This window comes from Budorcas taxicolor, chromosome 5 (genome assembly GCF_023091745.1).
Source record: "Budorcas taxicolor isolate Tak-1 chromosome 5, Takin1.1, whole genome shotgun sequence".
NCBI classification, from domain to species: Eukaryota; Metazoa; Chordata; class Mammalia; order Artiodactyla; family Bovidae; genus Budorcas; species Budorcas taxicolor.
In genome coordinates, this window is record NC_068914.1 from 89,723,587 (window position 1) to 89,743,670 (window position 20,084).

Genomic DNA, 20,084 nt, shown 5'->3' on the forward strand with positions numbered 1-20,084 from the left:
TCAGTAACATCTCTCAATATCATAGGAATTGGATATGTGTGTGTTTTTAAAAGTACTGATAATACCTCCTTTCCTCAAGATCCAAAGACCTATATCCCTTTTTTTTTTTTTGCTTCCAATTAAGTGTTCAAAATTTAGTACAGAAAGGTCTTTGTGTTCCTGAGGCCTCCAGAATATTTTAAACAATTCTTAGTCATTCAAATAATCCATTCTTAACAGCTTAGCTTCCACACATCACACGAAAGAAGAGACACCACCACTCCAAAGGGATGACTATTTGGAGGAGTAAGAAGGTTAACCAGATATTTTACTATGTTCCTAGTGAAGCCATATTTTCTCCAAGCCTCCTGAATTTGTGAGTCCAGAATTTAACACTTACACCAAAGGTGCTCAATACTGTTTGCTGAACAGGTTGCAGGATGAAATGATTACATCAACTACAAAGATATCCTCATTAGTTAGGGAAAGTATTTGTTTTCATGCATCTCGAGAAATCAGAAGTGAAGCTCTTTACTACCAGCAGACAGATTAGAATTCAAGTTAAGGGTAATGATTCTGGAACAAATCACATTCATTTCTATGAATGGAAAAATGTCACATTTATTTTAACATAGATATTTAGATTTTATAATACACTACCCCCCACAAGGATGGGAGAACACTTTTTAAACAGAACTTTACAGTCCGTTTCAATTTAAGGCTGAATTCAGAAATAAACCGAATTAGTCTTCTATGAGACAAGGGACAAATGACTACACAAATTTTTATTTCATTTTAGTGTTACCTTCCTGAGATTTTAATGACAAAACTTAACATGACTGCCCTCAAATGCACTTGAAACCATAATAAGAATGCCATAATTTTAGACTGTGGGTTTATATAATTTGCATTATATTCTAAGTGAAATTTCCAGACCAGGGCACTCTTAATGGAAAATTTCCTAATAAATGTGCCACAAGTTCAGAGGAGAAAAATTAACCAACTAACAAAAGACAGTGGAAGCACAGGTACTTCACATAGTTTTCTCTAATAATGTCATTATCTTAATCTAAGCAGCAGTTTATGTTAGCTAATGCCCACACTGGTGTATGTAGCTAGCTGTCTAATTTAATAGTTCTTCCTGTTACACTCTAGCCTCCTCAGTTTATTTACAGATGCACTTAGTACCCAGTAAAATAAAGAGCACTTAGACAAATAAAAGGCATGCCACATTTGGAAGCTATAAACAATGCTTACATTTGGCTTTTTCATACATTATTCCACTTACTAGTATAATTATTAGGTCAATAAGCACTTTTTAAAGTAAAGTACCTTTGAAACATGCCTGTCTTGGCAATTATGGATACAAGTCAATATCTAAAAATAGCACACGTTTGCATTCTTGGACATTAACATACACCAAATAAATAGATAAAGGCAATGAGGACTGAAGTTACAGGTAATTAGGCTGCTAGAATAAGGTGAGCATACGTGGAAAACACAAAAAGTGGGCAGGTACTTCTTATGATCAATCCTGAGTTTCAAAGTAGGATCTTCAGATTTTTAAAATTCTTTCCTTGTCAATACCAAGTAATTCCACCAAAGACGTTACAACAGAGATTATGTTAGTCCTACAATATGCCTATTCTAACTTTCTCTTGTGCTCTTAGCTCACAATTAAATGTATTATATAATTCTTAGAAATCTATCAATTGGGAGACAAACTGCAGGGTATAAGACTTTCAAAATCAAAGAAGAAACCTTAGCTAAAATATGAGCTCTCAAGCATTACATTAAAAAAAAAGAAAAAGAAAAAAAAACTACTACTTTCCAGGCACTAATATATACTCATGAATCTCTACTACTTTCAAACATTTAACTGGACTCAAATTATCAAATTAGGTGGTTCTCCCATACCTTTAAAGACTTTCACACCCTCAGCAGTGCCTTCCACCCTAAGTCTGTGTCAAAATGAACTCCTTGGCAGAGACTGTTTCTATACTAACTGCTTCAAAGTAACATTTTCAGACCCCGACGTCCTCACCAAAGACACAAAGTAATAAAGAATAAAGCCTTTCCAACTATTTAAGACCCATTTCTCACAAAATTTGAAATCAGAAAATCTCTGAAACCTAAAGTTTAATTTAGTGGCAAAACCTGACCTAATATAAAATTTTTATACAGCAAGATTTCACCTAAGCACTGATGTGAAGCTATTTACAGTTTTTATTTATCCCATTTACTGTAATTATTCATGGTTCACTTTAGAAATATTAAGTGCTTGATTACTCTTACTAAAATTCTAAACAAACTTTCCCCAAAGTTCTGAATTCCTAATTACCTGGCACCTAATCTCCTTCTGGAGAAGGGAATGGCAATCCACTCCAGTATTCTTGCCTGGAGAATTCCATGGTCAGAGAAGCCTGGTGGGCTACACAGTCTGCGGGGTTGCAAAGAGTCGGACACGACTGAGTGACTAACACAAGGGTTATAGGTAAAGTATTATGGACCTATAATCCATTTCATAAACATCTACTACAGCAAAATACTCCTGAACATACTTTTCACTTTTCTAATTTCTGTGTTGTCTACCTGGGGTTCACTGTTTGTCTAAAACTAACCCCTTCAATGTCATGTACACTCTCACCTCACTTTCAAGGTCATCTTGGACTACTCAAGTCTAAGAGCTTTCACTTCTTCCTTTGATTCTATAAGCACTCATCTATATCACTCATTTGGGTATTATCTGGAACTTCCATTTACATTTTGTGATGATTAAATTTTCATGTCTTTGCTAAGAATCTTTTGTGCATAATAACGCAATTTAATCATAACATATAGTAACTGAGAACAACTAGCTCTCAATTACAGGCAGTCAGATGAATGAGTCCTCAAGAGACAGATGCCCTAAATAATGAGGGATTATAGCTGGAAATAAATGTAACACTTAAAAAAATTCAGTGTAAGAAATAGCCTATGATGGGAATTGATAAGGACAAACCATTGAACACTGTATTCTCTCAACTAAAATTATACAATTTGTCAGACCAGCCATCATCAAAAATCTACAAACAATAAATGCTGGAGAGGGTGTGGAGAAAAGGGAACCCTATTGCACGGTTAGTGGAAATGTAAATTGATACAGCCACTATGGAGAACAATATGGAGATTCCTTAAAAAACTAGGAATAAAATTACCAAATGACCCAATAACCCCACTACTGGGCATATACCCTAAGAAAACCATAACTGAAAAAGACACATGTACCCCAATGTTCACTGCAGCACTACTTACAATAGCTAGGACATGGAAGCGACCTAGATGTCCATTGACGAACAGATAAAGAAGTTGTAGTACATATACACAATGAAATATTACTCAGCCATAAAAGGAAATGCGTTTGAGTCAGTTCTAGTGAGGTGAATGAACCTAGAGCCTGTTATACAGAGTGAAGTCAGTCAGAAAGAGAAAAACGAATGCCGCATATTAACGCATATATATATATATATATATAGAATCGAGAAAAATGGTACTGATGAACCTATCTGCAGGGCAGGATAGAGATGCAGACATAGAAAACAGACTTTGCACACAGCAGGGGAAGGAGGGGGGACAAATAGAGTAAAAACAGCAAAAGTACTCTCAACTCACACGCATAGTGATCAAACTTTTACTCTAAAACCATAATTTCCAACTGATAGATAATATTGATTTATCCTCTACAGAGGACCCTCTGGTGGACCAGATATTATCAGTCACTAAAGCACCATAGTGCTCTTCAAAGTGGAGTTTACCACTTTTGCTCAATAGCAGCCCTGCTCCTTAGAAAGAGAACTCCTTAATCACCATTCTCATTCTTTTTCTGTTTTACTTCCTGCCCTTTCACCTCTTAATTGCCTATTATTATCATTACCTTCATGTAAGCAATAGAAAAGTGTTATAAATGCTCTTCTGTATTTAAAAGCTTGCAAATCTAATCTTTTCTTTGTTGTTGGTGGTGGTTTAGTCGCCACGTCGTGTCCGACTCTTGTGATCCCATGGACTGTAGCCTGTGGTCCTCTGTCCATGGGATTCTCCAGGCAAGAATACTGGAGTGGGTTGCCATTTCCTTCTCCAGGGGATCTTCCCGACCCAGGAATCGAACCCAGGTCTCCTGCAATGCAGGCAGATGATTTACCAACTGAGCTATGAGGGAAGCCCTTTCTTTGTTGAAAGATGACCAAATACGAGACAGAGCTCTCAAAAAAAAAAAAAAAAAAAGAAAGAGCTTAAGTATAAAAAAGCCTAAAATAGAGGGAATTTCAAACATTTGTTTAGTTAGCAAATAGAACTATATAAGCAATTGCAAGTGGCAACTTTGTGACTAGTTTGCACGTCCAGGACATAAAATATGATCTTCGTATGTTCTCTAATTCAGAACAGCCAGAATGGCTGACCAGTTAATTATTTAATATAGGGAGCACGAAAGCTTCCTATTAAACTCCCCTACCTTACTGCAGGATTAGCTCATGGAAGCAGAAATTCTAAATACTTAATCCCTGAAACTATCCTGAAGTTATTACCTTTTTACACTTCTCTAAACCACATCATATCCTCTCTCTGATACACACCCTGTTCTTCCAAGTAGTGATGTTCAGACTCAATACTCTGTTTCTTCACAGAACGTACCCATTATTTCCAGGGAAATAACTGGCACTAAATTTCCAAGAAACTAGGTACACTACAGACTATAATTTATGTATCTTACTTCTTTCAAAATCTGAAATTACTTGAACTGCATGCAGGTTAGCTTAAAAATCCTTTAAAATTTGGAACAACTCTAAGACACGACTTTTATAAAAATGGTTGTTTAATGAGGTTTGTTCTTAAACAAACATAAAAAAGAAACAACTTTCTTCTAGAAGGTAAAAACATCATTTGTTTTGGAGAACTATCACGTCAAATTCTCAGGTCAAGGAGACATTATTAAGCTCGAAAGGGGAAAAAATACATAGCTTCACTGTATGAAAGCTACTGTGCTGTGTCCAAGCTCAGTCGTGTCCAACTCTTTCTGACCCCATGGACTGTAGCCCACCAGGCTCCTCTGTCCTGGGGATTCTCCAGGCAAGAATACTGGAGTGGGTGGCCATACCTCCTCCAGGGAATCTTCCCAACCCAGGGGTCAAACCCAGGTCTCCCACATTGAAGGCAGATTCTTTATTGTCTGAGTCACCAGATGAAAGCTACTACATATCCTAAAATTGTGAAAGACAACTATTAAAAATATATTTAAGGTTATGTCAAAACTTGAATACAGTAACCTATCTATGGTTAAGTCATCAGATGTACAAAACAAGTATTAAAACCAGAAAGTGGCTTAATAAATTACATAATCTATTACTGTGATCAAGAATTGAATGAGAGGAATTCCCTGTTGGTCCAGTAGTTAGGACTCGGTGCTTTCACTGCCAGGAAACCTGGCAGTTCAATGCCTGGCCTGGGAACTAAAATTCTGCAAGCAGTGAGATGTGGCCCCCCCTCCCCCACACATGTTGAATAGACTGCTCAACAGGAAAAAAAAAAAAAGAAACTAAACTTGCCTCACAGTGTTCATCTATGGTTCCTATTCTTCTCTTCCCCCACAACAAAAATTTGTTCAATATATTGTAAAGCATGGAAAAATGAGTAATACACACAAAAAAGTAATAACCAGACAAACAGATGGGAATATCTTAACAGCCTTTCAAATAAATGCTGATATTCTCTTTTGATGCTATACCAACCTCTATTAGCTGCAATATACTGGAATCTATCAATAAATCAATAAACCTTATCAGTAAACCTTGTGTTCTCTATCACATTAAGACTCAGTGGTCTAGCTAGAACTTTGGAAGGATTTCTTATCCCTGCATGATTTTCATGCACTGGTGACTTGGAATATACTTGCTTATAGAGTCATGTCGATTTTCAAATATTGACATATTTTATTACATAGTATTTTAAAAACCATGTTCATTTACATCACCAATATCATCAGAAAACTTTTTTAAGATATTGAGAAACTGTGAAGAGCACAGTTGCTAACTAACACAAATTTTACAAAATTTTAATTTTCACTTGAAAATTAGAACTATAACCATTGCTTATAAATACTGTCAATCTTTTCCTTTTAAAGCAACAGGTTCACTTTAGAGAAAATGTAATACCCAAGTCTGAAAAACTTCTTCAGTCTGTCAAGCATTCTTTTAAATAAAAACAGAGTTCATTATAAAAGTGGCTGATTCAGCTTGCAACTCAAATAATCACACAAATACTTTCCATAGAGACAACCATTATACTTCCGTAAGGAGCGGAAAAAAAAAAAAAAAGTATTTTAAGCATACTTTCTATTTAGTCATAATATACTAAAATGATGTGTATAAAGTTGCTCTGGTTTTTTTTTAACTTCTTCATCAAGTGTGTTTAGGTTTTCTTTTTTCTTTTTTAAAGTGTGGGTATATGGCAATGAAGAATACAGACAATGACTGCTAATACAGTGTGGTACTCTGACCTGATTTAAGATGTCAAGCTTTATTGACTTTTGGTTTTGTACATTGGTACAGCTATCAATACAGTGAAAACGCAAAGGACATCTCAGTACTACTGTAAAAAGTTTTCTACTTGTAGACTCCCTGCAAATGTTGAGGCAATCCCCAGGATTCCTTCGACCATTCTTAGAAAACCACTGAGCTAGACAATTTATTTGTTCACAATCACAATTTTCTTCCTTAGTTCTCACTCACACCTTAGTAGGAATCTTAAAAATTAAGTAACCTAATCAACTTTACTTGGCACTAGCAATGCTAAAGGTGAAGAGAAGCTTTATCATAAAGAACAAAAACACTACCCGTTAGTGTATTTTATAAACATTTATGAATAATACTGCACTGAATCCTCAATATCTCTAAGTAGTATATGCCATCTTTCCCACCAAGGAAGCAAAGAGGTTAGGAAAACTTTAGAAAAGAAGTACAAATTCTGCCTTAAAATTCACTGCACTGGTAAAAATTACAAGTGATACTAATTTTCTTCATTATACTTATCTGTATTCAAAGCACTTTAGTGTAATATCTCAAGTTCAACAATTTCAAGAGCAGCACAATAATACACACGTTTATATACCTCATTACCATCCTTTGTTATTATCTGTACAGTACAGAATTCAAGATTCCTGAGGGAGTCCCCAGTTTTGCTATAGATACTGAAGAGCTTAACGATAACTACAAATCTTAGAAACAGCAGATGTAACTATGCAGGCATAATGTAGTCTCACTACAACCTTAAAGCACAAGGTAAAAGTTGGATGCAACATGCACACTACTTTGACACCAACAAACTATTAATTAAACAAAAAGAGCTTTTATTTATAGTCCTTATTCCCAGTATCTAAGAACTTTTAGAAACTCCATTTTTTTTTTTAGAACACAGTGACTTGAAAAACATATTCTAATAAAGAAAAATTGTAGAAAATACAGATAATTAGAATTTTGAGTAACATTTTCCATTTCCTCTTTAGAAGCTTTTGCCAAAAACTATTAAATGGACAAAACAGATTTTCTTTCATCTTTGTTTCTTTCCCAGAAGGCAAAGAAGAGGAAAGCAACAGGTAGAAGTGATCCACCAATAGGGCAATTAGTCCACTGTATACTTTGAAAATAAAGTTACTTAGCAAAATGCTAAGTTTTAAATACAGGAGAGAAAACTGTTTTATTAAAAGTACTATTTACTGAAATAAATACTCAAAGCAACTACTGAAAAACTCAAGAAGCAGCTCTATCATGTAGTAAAAGTGATGATTTCAAGAAATCAGTAGTGATCAAAATTATGTACAAGTGATCAAAATTATGTGTAACTGGTTTAAATGGATGCTCTCTTCCTTTAATATCTTTAAGTCCACCTGTTCAAGTTAAAACCTCTCACCATCCACCACTGGACAAGACCACCTAGTGCATGCACAGCTGCAAAATTACGAAACAGTCAGGAACCAGTCCAATATGAAATACAAAATCAGAACATTAGATAATTATTCTGTAAGTTTTTAATAGACTAAGATTCTTAAATGTGAACATATTTCTAGTACCTGAGCACCTCATATACAATTTTAGACCTAGTAATATCCCAGAATATTGTTCTACACAGTAAATTCCAGATGGAAATTATTCAGTTCATATGGCAAATATACATCCTTTTTCTTTTTTTGGCCTCAGGGTATCTTGTGGGATCTTAGTTTCCTGACCAGGGACTGAACCCAGGCCCTGTGCAGTTAAAGTGTGGAGTTCTAACCGCTGGACCGCCAGGGAACTCCCCCAGTATTTTTCCTTTCGGTAAGTAATTTAAATATTATTTAAAACCCTGGTACATTTCCTCAAATTGTCATGTCTTTCTTTAATAAGTTTTAAGGCTGGCTCCTTTAAAAAAGTTTAAATATCTTGATCCATTATTGATACAATGAAAAATTCTTTAAGACATTACTGAAATAATAATCAGCTGCTATGTAGCCTTTATTTGACTAATATCGGTAATAAAGACACCAGTATTAGGAAGTATGGAGAACTGGTATTTCTTTTTGTTAGTGGTGTACTTTAAAAAGTGATTTTAATTTTTTTAAGGCAGCAAAAAGTTCCTGGTAACTTTTCTTCTATAAAATATAAAATATAAGATTAAAGGGACTGGTCTTAGAATCCAGTGATCAAATAGGTTCAAACAAACTACGAGATTAAACATCAAGCCAGTCTTTACTGCAAATAGATAATTTCATTCTATTCCTTGTACCTACTGCTTCCATTGTATTCATAAAATTTCCAAAGGACTAATAAATGACTTAAAAGTCTTTTCAGGGCTTTTAAGTCCTCAAAAGGTAATAATTAGTACCTTTTAGTACTACTGCAAAATATTTTAAGAACACTGAAAAACATTAGGTTTTCAGCACAAGGGCAAGTCATTTGCAGATGTCTACTGTTACAATGAATCATCAGCCAAAATGTTTCTTAACTTTTTCTAAAAGAAATCCAATTTGAAAAGGGCAACTCTTATTAAGAGTCTTCAAAAATGATAGAAGAAAAAAAAATCAAAGCATAAATTTAGTTACAACCTTATATGGTCTTACAAAGTTTACAACCAATCTTTATCAAGATTTTCTATAGACTGAACATGTTACATCATTGCCATAATAGAAGACAGCTTTTGACTATTCAGTTCATAAATACTAAACTACTCCCCGTGTCAGTCAAATCTAAACACTACAGATCAATAACCACTCCCTCTTTACCAATACATAACCCAAAAACACATTAAGTCTTTGGGAAAATGACACATTCATACCAATAAGATCCTGATATTCAATAATAAAACTGTCTACTTACACTTTTGGAAGAAAAATAAATGACATCTTTGAAAAATTAATCAAATTCTATTTGTATGAGATCTATTCCCTATTTAATTTCACTGCCTTAATAAACACTGATCAAATACCTACAACAAAAGTCAAAGAAAACTGAACATGGATAATTTCTCACCCAAAGCTTAGACTTTATATTTAAAACAACATGTATAATTAGTTACTATGTTATCAATCTCCGCATCAGCCTTCTACCAATATTGAATTATATCAGAGGACACACTTGATAACACCCTCCTTACATGGTGGCTCCTTACCATGGGGACTCTTTCACTTTATACAGCTAAGAGAAAATACTGAAATGCCACAGTACAAGATTGCTTTGAGGATAAAAATCAATCTGTAAAAATTAAAATGGCTCCAAAGCCAATGTGGAAATGTTTCTTTTTGAAGGAATACAAAGATCTCTTCAAATATCATCTCTTTTAAATATTCATTAGTTAATATCTAAATATAAATGCTAAACACTATGCATAGGCAAGGTTCTAGGAATGAAGATACAGTAGAGAATAAAACGGGTCAAGTTCCTACCCTCATGGTACTTACATTTAACAAACCGGTATTATCTCTACGTTAAGATACTATGCCTGTGTTTCAGGGCATACAAACAATACATGGAGTTTATAATTTAGTGGGATAACAAAAAACAGGTAAAATAACAGACGGGAGGAAGCGATACTTGCCATAGAAGACACGATACTATTTTCATAGGATGGGGGAGGGTAGGGGTTAGGGGGCAGAAGGAACAACACTGTCATGAACCCACACCACATTTTAAAATAAAGTCAGTTTATTATTGGGTTCTTCAGTTGTATTCCCATACCTGGAACATTAAAACCAAACTGGATACAGGTGTTTCAAAGATTTACTTTCTGGCTTCTTCAGATAAGGGAGTCTCAGAATTTATTATGAATGACAGAAAGAAAATGCAAGTGAAACCACCTTCACAACAATGCAGAGACCAAAAGTATGGATGGGCTCAAATAAGACTATCATTCACGGCTCTGTGTCCTTAAAGTTATTTAATCATTCTGAATATCAACTTCCTCTCTTAAAATCTGGTAATGAAACTACCCAAAGGGTTCTTCTACACTGACTAAGGTACTTGATGGGACGTCTACCCTCTACAAAATGTAATAATTCACCATAAAAACGTCGTATTTTTTCCTCCAGCTTCTCTACTATGGATGGACTGCTGCTGCTGCTGCTGCTAAGTCGCTTCAGTCATGTCCGACTCTATGTGACCCCATAGACGGCAGCCCACCAGGCTCCGCCGTCCCTGGGATTCTCCAGGCAAGAACACTGGAGTGGGTTGCCATTTACTGTCCTTCAAGTCAGCAGGACCACTGACTAGTTATCTTATCTCTTCTAGGCCTCAGTTTCCTCCACCGTAAGTTCAGAGGGTGGGAGTGGACGATCTAAATAGCCCTTTCCGGCCCTTAAAAAGTCCCATGACTACATTATGACTCAAATACTATTCAAGGTTCAGTTTTCACGAGTGATACCAGCTTTAAGTTAAATGAACGTCTCCCCTTTTTAAGTTACCTCTTGCTAAGATTCTGTTGAGCAAGTCCAAATAGCATTCTAATTACAAAATAAGAGGATAAAAAATGAATCTTCGAGTTGAAAGCTTTAAGTTTTATAAGAATTATAAATTATATTTTAGATGTTTATATAGTAGATGCTATGCTACTAGCAAAACAAAAATCCAATCAGCTTGAATTTTAAAATATTAAAATCACAATCTTCAGTGTCAACTTTCTACCCCGTTAAAACGTGATTTCCCATTACAGTAACACACAACTGCTCATCTTCACTCCGAACAAGAGCTGCAGGGCAAAAATGTTGTCCTAAACTAGTAAGAGGGAGCAAGCGAAGAGGAAGCAAATGGTCAGCTTAAACTCAGCAAGGACAGTCTTTTCTCCAAAAGCTATCGGTGTTTTCAGAAGGAAAACTAGGATGGTTAGATTCAACGGGGGTAGTTTTAAACAATATTCATGGCGCTGACAGACAGTGTTAGGATTAGACACACCGAGATGTCCGAAAAAGAGAAGACGACAAACTTCCTGGATTTTCTTTCCCTCTGTAAGAGAAAGAGATTTCCTCTTCCTGACGATTGGAAAGGCCCCTTTAACAGTTTTTCTCTTCGCGGCGGCTGCTGCCAGATTAGGTGGGGCTCCCTCCGCTGCCTTCCTCCTGCCACTTCCCGCAACAAATGGAGCAAACCAGCCCGGTTTCAGGCAAACTTTTCCCCTGTCAGGCTCGAGCCCGCAAGGCGCCGGGGAGTGGTTTCCCCCGAAAGCTCTCCGCCCCTGCTCGGGACTGGGGGAAGCTGAGTCTCCGCAAAAGACAACTTTCTGGTTTCCGTTCTAACTTCCACTCACACCCGGGAAGGAACCGAGGCGGCCGGCAAGGGGGCTCCGGGGCGGGGAGATGAGTCTTCCGGCGAGGGACGGCGGGCAGCTGAGAGGCAGCGGCGGCCGCGGCCAGAAACGAGCAGGCGGGTGGGGGGGTCCTCGGGCTCTCACTTCCTCCGCCATATTTCAGACATTTGACCCCTTCCGCAAAGCGCGCTGTTCCCCCGCGGCGGCGGCTCGTCCCCGCCGGCCTGGGAGGCAGCGCGCTCGCCGCACCGGCGCCGGGCCCCAGCACCACCTGCCGCGCTGCAAGGCCGCCGTCGCCGCCCTGGCCCCCTGACCGTCGCGCGCGCCCCGCCCGGCCCGCGCCGCACCCCATCAGCTCCCCTCCGCAGGCGCCCGGCCCCCGCCCCGCGCGGCCGCCGCCGCCGCTCCCCTCAGTGGCCACGCACGCACTCTGCCAACCTCTCGCGCTGTCACCGGGTGCCCGCAGCCAGCGTCGCCTCACGCTCCCCCCGGGTCGCTGCTCCCGGCGCCACGGCGGTCCTGCCGCTACCGCTGCTGCTGCTGCTGCTGCTGCTGCCGCCGCCGCCGCCGCCGCTCCGGCTGGTTTACACGCCTGACTCTGGGCGAGGTTTGGCGGTGTCGCCTTGACGTCAGGCGTTCAGCCTCGCTCTCGCTTCCGTCCGCGGGCGGGGCGCGCGGGTGCGCGGCCCGGGAAGGGGCGGCACCGAAGGGCGGGGCGAGAGAGTCGAGGGGCGGGGCCACTCGTGCCGACGTCGGGCCCCTTTCGCAGCATTTCCTCCTCCGGGTGTCTCTTCCTTCTCCACCTTGCCCCTTCGGCCTCGCCTTGACTTCTGAGACCTTAGTGGGTTTACACTGGTGCCAAGGGCTTAGAAACCGTCCGAAACTCAAAAGATGCCTTTAGTGCAAACTGTAGTTTAATCACCGACGCCACCAAACAGTTGGTGCTCGCGTATTCCTTTGTGTTGGGGAAAGTGGCCCGAGAAGTAACAGCGCTGTTTCCACACCTAGAGCTCCCGTGAAGGTGCCTAGGCCAGGGCGCAGTCTCTTTCATTCTTGAAATGGTTTCTCCTGAAAGGTCAGGTGTCTTAATCTATTACAATTCTTTCCAAATTACGCCGTCAAACTCAACATAATCCCAAACAACTTTGTACCTAAATCAACTATATGAGTGAAATAAAGCGTGTATTTAAATGCATGACTCGAGCACTCTAAAAGAATTACCTATAGGGGTCCTTATGATGTGACTACTGGGCAACAGAAAGCACTTTCTCTTCCAAAATGCCTCGTTTCAAAAAGGGTGAGGACTTAACAGTGGAATTTACCACTATTAGAGAAAAGACTAAAATACAACTACCCTTTATACAAGATGTTAGCTTTTATAAAACTGAGTTTTGGTGGACAAAAGTATTCAAACAGCAAAGTGCAGGGAGAATTTGGGATTGGGAGGTCATTAAAGATTTATTTTTGCTTAGTCCATAGTTTAACTGGACCCTGTTATAAAGCATTCTTGAAATAAATCTTTATGAATTTTTATAAATTTGGAAGATTAGCGAAAATGATTACTTTTACTCTTTTTAAGAATACTAGTAATTGAAAACTAAGTTAAAAAAATAGATAAGAATGAACTATAATTATCCTTAGTTTTTTGTATGTAAGTGCTTTCTAGATTTTTCATGATTTAGGTTGATGGAATATGTTACGTATTTTGGTTATTTGTTTCCTTAGAAAATCCTTTTAAAATGGAGATTTCAAAGGCAAGTGTCAGAGCAGTCTGTAGGAATTATTGTAAATTCTGAATGAATGAATCGACAACAAACTTAAATTTATTGACCTTTCAATTATTGCAGAAAACTTTGAAAAGTCTGAAAGCCTGAAACTGAGTTTATGGGAGCAATGTTACTTGGCTATACTGTTTTTTCCTTTCTCTCTCTCTTTTTAAACTCTTTGACCTTTGGGCAATTGATTTTCTTTTTTCCCCAGAAAGAGTAGGTTTTAGAAGATTGGAGCTAGAGTTATTTCGAGTTTGAGAGAATATGTAAAATAGTTTAATTAAAATATATTTGTAAGAAAAGAAAAGAAAAACATTTGTTTTGAGTTTGAGTTCTTGAAAGCTCCTGTCACCTTAAAACCTGCACCATGATATTCCACTGGCAGCTTTAATAGGTCATGCGGGCAAACTGAACTTATCACCTTTGTCACCAAACAAGTTTCTTCTCCTTTGTTAATTATATCATCTTTTAAATTACCTTAAATTGTCTAATTTAAATTAGACTAAATTATCAGTCTTAAATCCTGATACTCCTTTTTCTGCCTTTCCTGAAGCCATCAGTCAATTGGCAGGTCTATCAGATAGTAATTCATTTCTCCCGAGACCCCGCTGTTTGGCTTGGCATTTCTTCTCAACTCTTGGACTCCGGGGGCACCTTCCTGCCTTGCCTGTGGCCTCCTGTCTGTTCCTACTGTCATCCTTTCTACACATTGTTGCCAGATATTACCTTAAAGCTTACTAAGCAAGCCACTCTCTTCCTAAGAGAGTATTCAGTTACTCCCCTGTCCTACTAAAATTAAAATCCTTGTATCTTATTTTTCCCTTCCACTTAAAAATGGCTTACAGTCAGAGTAGACTTCTCATCTTGCCCAGCCATAGTGCTTCCCCACCTCTCCCGTGTGCAGAGGTGATTTCCTCTGCTTGGAATGCCCCTTCCTACCTCTGCCCTTCATTCAAGGTCCATTTACTTTCTCCAAGAAAGAGCATCTTTTCTGATAGTTCCAATTTAATGTGGTCTCTTCTCTACTGAATCCCCGTAACACTACTGCTCCCTTTTTTTGTCACTTATTTTCTACCTTCCTACTAGGGCAGTGGCTTGCAAACTTTTTATATAAAGCCAGATAGAAAATATTTACGTTTTTGTGGACCAGATTTACAGCTACTCAACTCTGCCTTTGTTGTGCAAACAGCCATAGGATACACAAAGAATGAGTGTGACTCTTTCTAATAAAACTTTATTTATGGATACTAATTTGAATTTCATATAATTCAAATATTTTTCTTTTTAAAAGTATCGTTAAACATGTGAAAATTATTCTTAGCTCATGGCTGTAACAAAAACAGATGGTGGGCTGCCATTGTTTGCCTGGCTGTACTCAGGGCCAGCTTTGCGGGCATGTGATAGGGCTCTGTGCTTAGAAAGTCCCCATAGTTGTTTCAGTGAGCTCTGATGTCATCATCTTGAAATTTTTAATGATATTTGAACAAAGAGGTCTGCATTGTCATTTTGTACTAGGTCCCTCAAATCATCTAGTGGGTACTACTGGTACTGGGAGATAAAGTCTATAAGATAAGGATATATATTTCTCATGTTTGGCATGGTGGTTTTCCTCTAATAGGCAGTGATGGATTTTCGGTACCTTAAGTACTGTGAAACAGTGGAGAACACCAGAGTCAGAGTTCAGCTCCACCCCTCACTAGCTGCATGTGATGGTGGTGCTCAATCATGCAGTCATGTCTGAATCTTTGTGACCCTATGGACTATAGCCCCCCAGGCTCCTCTGTCTATGGAATTTTCCAGGCAAGAATACTGGAGAGGGTTGCCATTTCCTACTCCAAGGGATCTTCCTAACCCAGGGATTGAACCACATCTCTTGCTATGGCAGGTAGATTCTTTACCACTGTGCCATCTGGGAGGCCAATTAGCAGCATAGTCTTGGGCAAATTCCTTAATTCTATCAAGGCGTAGTTTTCTCATCTGCAGCATGGGGATACATAACCTCTGCCTTACAAAACTGTTGTCAGATAGAGAAAATAACCACATCTTAGCTCCTGGGACTAGACGAAGAACCTCAAAATTAGGTTTCCCCTTTTTAGGGGAAGTGAATTAATAGTGTGCTCTCCCATAATTCTTGCTGTATTAAACCTGATATTATATTTCTGATTTTCTATGTACTTGCTCTCTTAAATGTTGTACTTCAAATACCATTTATACCTCATTAGTTTCATTTCAATGGTCCACATAAGTAAAGGTCTTATTGCAAATGCAAAATTAGATTTTAAAGAACCTTCACATTTACAACTTTCCTAATTAACAATTAATGATTATTCGCATTAACAAGAGTCATGCTGTTTAACTTCCAATTAAGCATGGTTATCAGTAGCATTGAGAATCATTAACGTTAAATATTATTACATTATTTCATTCACAAATTGATAATATTAAAATCTGATCCTTTCAAGACACTTTGTTACAAGTTTTTCTATTGTGTACATGTGTGTGTGTGTAATATATGATTATATAAATGTAGTTCTGTTTCTTTGCAACACCCTGCATAGCTGGGGTTGGAGGTTGAGAAGGCTAAGAAGGCTGTTTGTTGATACAATAGAGGAAAAACAATGACTTATATCCCAGGTTAGTTTTGTTCTGTTTTCTTGGTTCATGATTGTGTTTCAAACTCTATGCAGTTATTTTAGAAATTCTAGCATTTAATCATGTGAGAGAAAAGGCAAGCATATTAGACCATTGCTATTATAGGAAAACAACTTAGGACTCATACTCTCCTAGGGTAGTTTGTGTTTCTCTAAGATTTCTGATTTGGGGAAACCTCATACTCATATATCGAGAAGGCAATGGCACCCCACTCCAGTACTCTTGCCTGGAAAATCCCATGGGCGGAGGAGCCTGGTAGGCTGCAGTCCATGGGGTCGCGAAGAGGCAGACACGACTGAGCGACTTCACTTTCACTTTTCGCTCTAATGCATTGGAGAAGGAAATGGCAACCCACTCCAGTGTTCAGAATCCCAGGGACGGGGGAGCCTGGTGGGCTGCCATCTATGGGGTCGCACAGAGTCGGACACGACTGAAGCGACTTAGCAGCAGCAGTAGCAGCATACTTATATATAAGAAAAATGAGGTAGTTTGGCATGGTTTTTACTCTAATAGCTATAACCGCTTATTTGTCTCAAGATAGGTTTCAAATTCTGTCTGTACTCTATTTCAGTAGTTGTAGGCTCGACCACCAGGTCTGCCTACACCACGTCAAATAACTCTTAACAGTTCTATAATTTTGTCATTGATAATGTCTATAGTGTAAGGAACAGATTATACTTCAATTTTTTCCCCTTTCTTAAGCTATAGCTGAGAAAAACCATACAAATGAAAATGACATTCCCAGAGCCACCATGTAAATGAATGTTGAAGCAGAAAACCACTGGAAGAACCAGCTTCACAAAATTCCCCTTGTCGTGAAACTTTCAAAAGAAATTCAGAAAATCTTCAAAAACCACATAAAAGTACTTTCAGAATCTGGGCTTTCTCCAAATCAAACATCTAATAAAAGTATGTCAAAGATGCCCAAAAGTTAGGTGTCCTCTCAGACTATCATTATGACAGTCCTGGCTTCTATTCTCAATCACTCCCAAGTCCGGTGTATGAATCACATACTTAAGTAATGATGACCAATTCCAGGAGGTTGGTTTGAATAATCCATTATATAGATGAGATGGCCAAAGCTTAGAAAGGCAAAGTGACCAAGGCTATATATAAAAATGTGGGTAAAGTTGAAATGTATATCTTAGTTTGCCTACCTTCATCTGGCACCATGCTGCTGAGGCTGCTGCTAAGTCGCTTCAGTCGTGTCCGACTCTGTGTAACTCCACAGTCGGCAGCCCACCAGGCTCCACCGTCCCTGGGATTCTCCAGGCAAGAGTACTGGAGTGGGGTTTGGCACCATACTGTCCTGTTATTCCTTTATTAAGGCTGTTCTTTCAGCCAGAAAATCTCTTCTGTCTCTTTTGTAATTTTCTAAATCTTAGTCATCGTTCAAGACCTTGTGGTTTCTTGCTTCTTTGAATTTCCTTTAACACTCATTTGGTACTTATCAAACATTGCCTTACTTAAATTGCTTTTGTCTTCTCTCCGTCCTGAGATCTTTGAGAACCCAAACATATCTTAACATTTCTTTGTACTTACCAAACTGCTTGGCATCACATATTAGAAATAAAAATGTAGTTTGAGGGGACATCAATCTTGCCAATCTTGGTTGGATTCTCCAAGCTGATCAAAGTGGATTTGTGACCTCTGGCAGTTATTTAACCTTTCAGAGTTTCTTACTAGTAATCTTTAAAATGTACATAAAAGTATTTAAAATATAGTTTTGATATTTTAAAATAAGGGATCCTGTATAAAAATGGAAGTAATATAGAGTAACAGTTAAGTGGATTGGTGCTGGAATCAGATTACAAGTTCAAATGGAGTTTCCATTCATCTTAGGGAACTTATTTCTGGTTCCTGTTTTCTCATTTGTAAAAGGAGTACACCAATAGAACCTATGTTATGGTTTTATTGTGAGGATTAAAAGAGTTAACAATGCAAATAGAATAGTACCCACCACAAACTAAGCACTCTATAAATGTTGGCTACGTCATCATGAAAAGATTCTCAATAAATGCTGGTTCGTACTGCATCCTCTGGCACAATAAAACTTTGTACAAACATAGTAAGAGTTCAACAAATGCTTGTTAAACTTTCCTTTTGCTTTTTTTATGACAGTCGGACATGACTTAGTGACTGAACAATGTGACAGTCCTCAGTGAAGGATTGGTTGTGTTCCAAACTTTCTTCACATCAACAGTTTGTAACTTGAAAATATTTATGGAATGGAAACAATGCTATAAAGTTTATAGTGTGGCTACCTTAAAATATGACTTGATTATTAGGAAAGGTGAGAAAAAAAAGGCTGTTTTAATCCATTGACACTGAAAAACACAGTTCCAAAAGTACTATTTCAGCTGCTACTAATCAGCATTTATAACACTTTCCCCTTAATTTTCAAGGCACCTTATTCTCATGGTTTTTTCTCTCCAGCTTTCTCATCTTCCCCTTTCTATTGCTATCCCTTCTTCCTCCTGACCTTTAAGGGTTGGAGTCCCCAGGGCTTGATCCTGGGCCCTTTTCTTCTTGGGTACTTTCCTCTGGGCACTTCTAGTCTTTCCTATGACTTTGTATGCCTCCTAAGTGCCAGTGGCTCATAGGTCTATATCTGCAGTTCAGACTTCTTTGCTGAGCTCCACATGCATAGAATCAATGGCCTCCACGAAACCTTTCCTTGGCTGACCTGCCCAAACATTCTCTTCCTCCAGGAATCCTCCTATCAACCAATGGTATCACCTCCCTACAACTGAGAACTATCACTTCCCTTTGCCTTACTCCACATATCAAATTCTTTACCAAGTCCTGTTGATTTTACAGTTGACCCTTGAATAATATGGGGGTTAGAGCCACTGACCCTCCACTCAGTCCAAAATCTGAGTATAATTTGTAGTTGGATCTCCTTATGAGTTGGGAGGGTCCTCTGGATCCTCAGTTCCTCATGGGCAGATTCACCCAACCTTAGGTACTATAGAGCTGTAGTTTTTACTCTTGGAAAAATATCTATATATAAGTGGCTCAGCACAGTTCAAACCCATGTTGTTCAAGGATCAGCTGTACTTCCTAAACCACTAAAATATGACCACTTTTCTCCTTTTCATTGTCTGGTTCAGTTATGTACTTTTGCCCTTCCTTCCATCCATTCACTAAAAGTGATCTTAATTTTTAAAGAAAACTTTTTATAATGGAAAATTTCAGTTACACATAGAAGAATTAATGAGCCTCCATGTACACATCTTTCAATTCCAACATTTATCCTAATTTTTGCCACTCTTGTTTCATCTGTCCCCTCTTTTTTTTTTTCTGGTTAGAGTAGTTTAAGGAAAATCCTATAAATAATTTAGTATGTATTTCCCACAGATAGGAACATTTAAAAAATATAACCACAATGTCAGTATCATACCTAAGAAACTTTTAAAAGATTCCTTAACAAAATATGATCCCCAGGCCAAATTTAAAATTTTCTGATTGTATTCAGGATGCCTCCTTACTGTTGATTTGTTCCATTTGTCATCCAAGCAAGTTTAAACACAATATTTAATTGAATATTATCTTAAATGTTAAATATTATCTTAAATCCTTTTTAATCTCTAATAGCTCTCTTCCTTTTGTTGAATGGATAACCATTTGTGGTTTTTTTGTGTGATGTGCCTTTTTTTTTTCATCTTTCAACTTCTGTATAAATAATATGACTTTTGGTGGATAACTGTGGCAAAATCCTATAGCTTTAGGAAAAAATCCTCTAGCTTTGATATCACACATATTTATCTACAAATGCTAGACTGAGAAAATAAGGATCTTCCTTTCACATATTTACATTATGTCAAAAAATATGGAAGATGGATAAAAAACCATTTATTTATCTCAAAATCCAGATAAGTGAAT

At 38.0% G+C, this 20,084-nt stretch overlaps 1 protein-coding gene across 1 annotated transcript in view; it reads right to left on the reverse strand.

The window, feature by feature from the left end:
- The window catches only part of RAP1B (RAP1B, member of RAS oncogene family), a 46,284-nt gene extending 33,938 nt beyond the window's left edge, over nucleotides 1-12,346 (reverse strand). The window contains exon 1 of the mRNA XM_052639675.1: nucleotides 12,217-12,346. The gene's annotated coding sequence lies outside the window, so the exon portion shown is untranslated. The remainder of the gene's footprint in view (nucleotides 1-12,216) is intronic.
- Nucleotides 12,347-20,084: the final 7,738 nt, after the last annotated feature.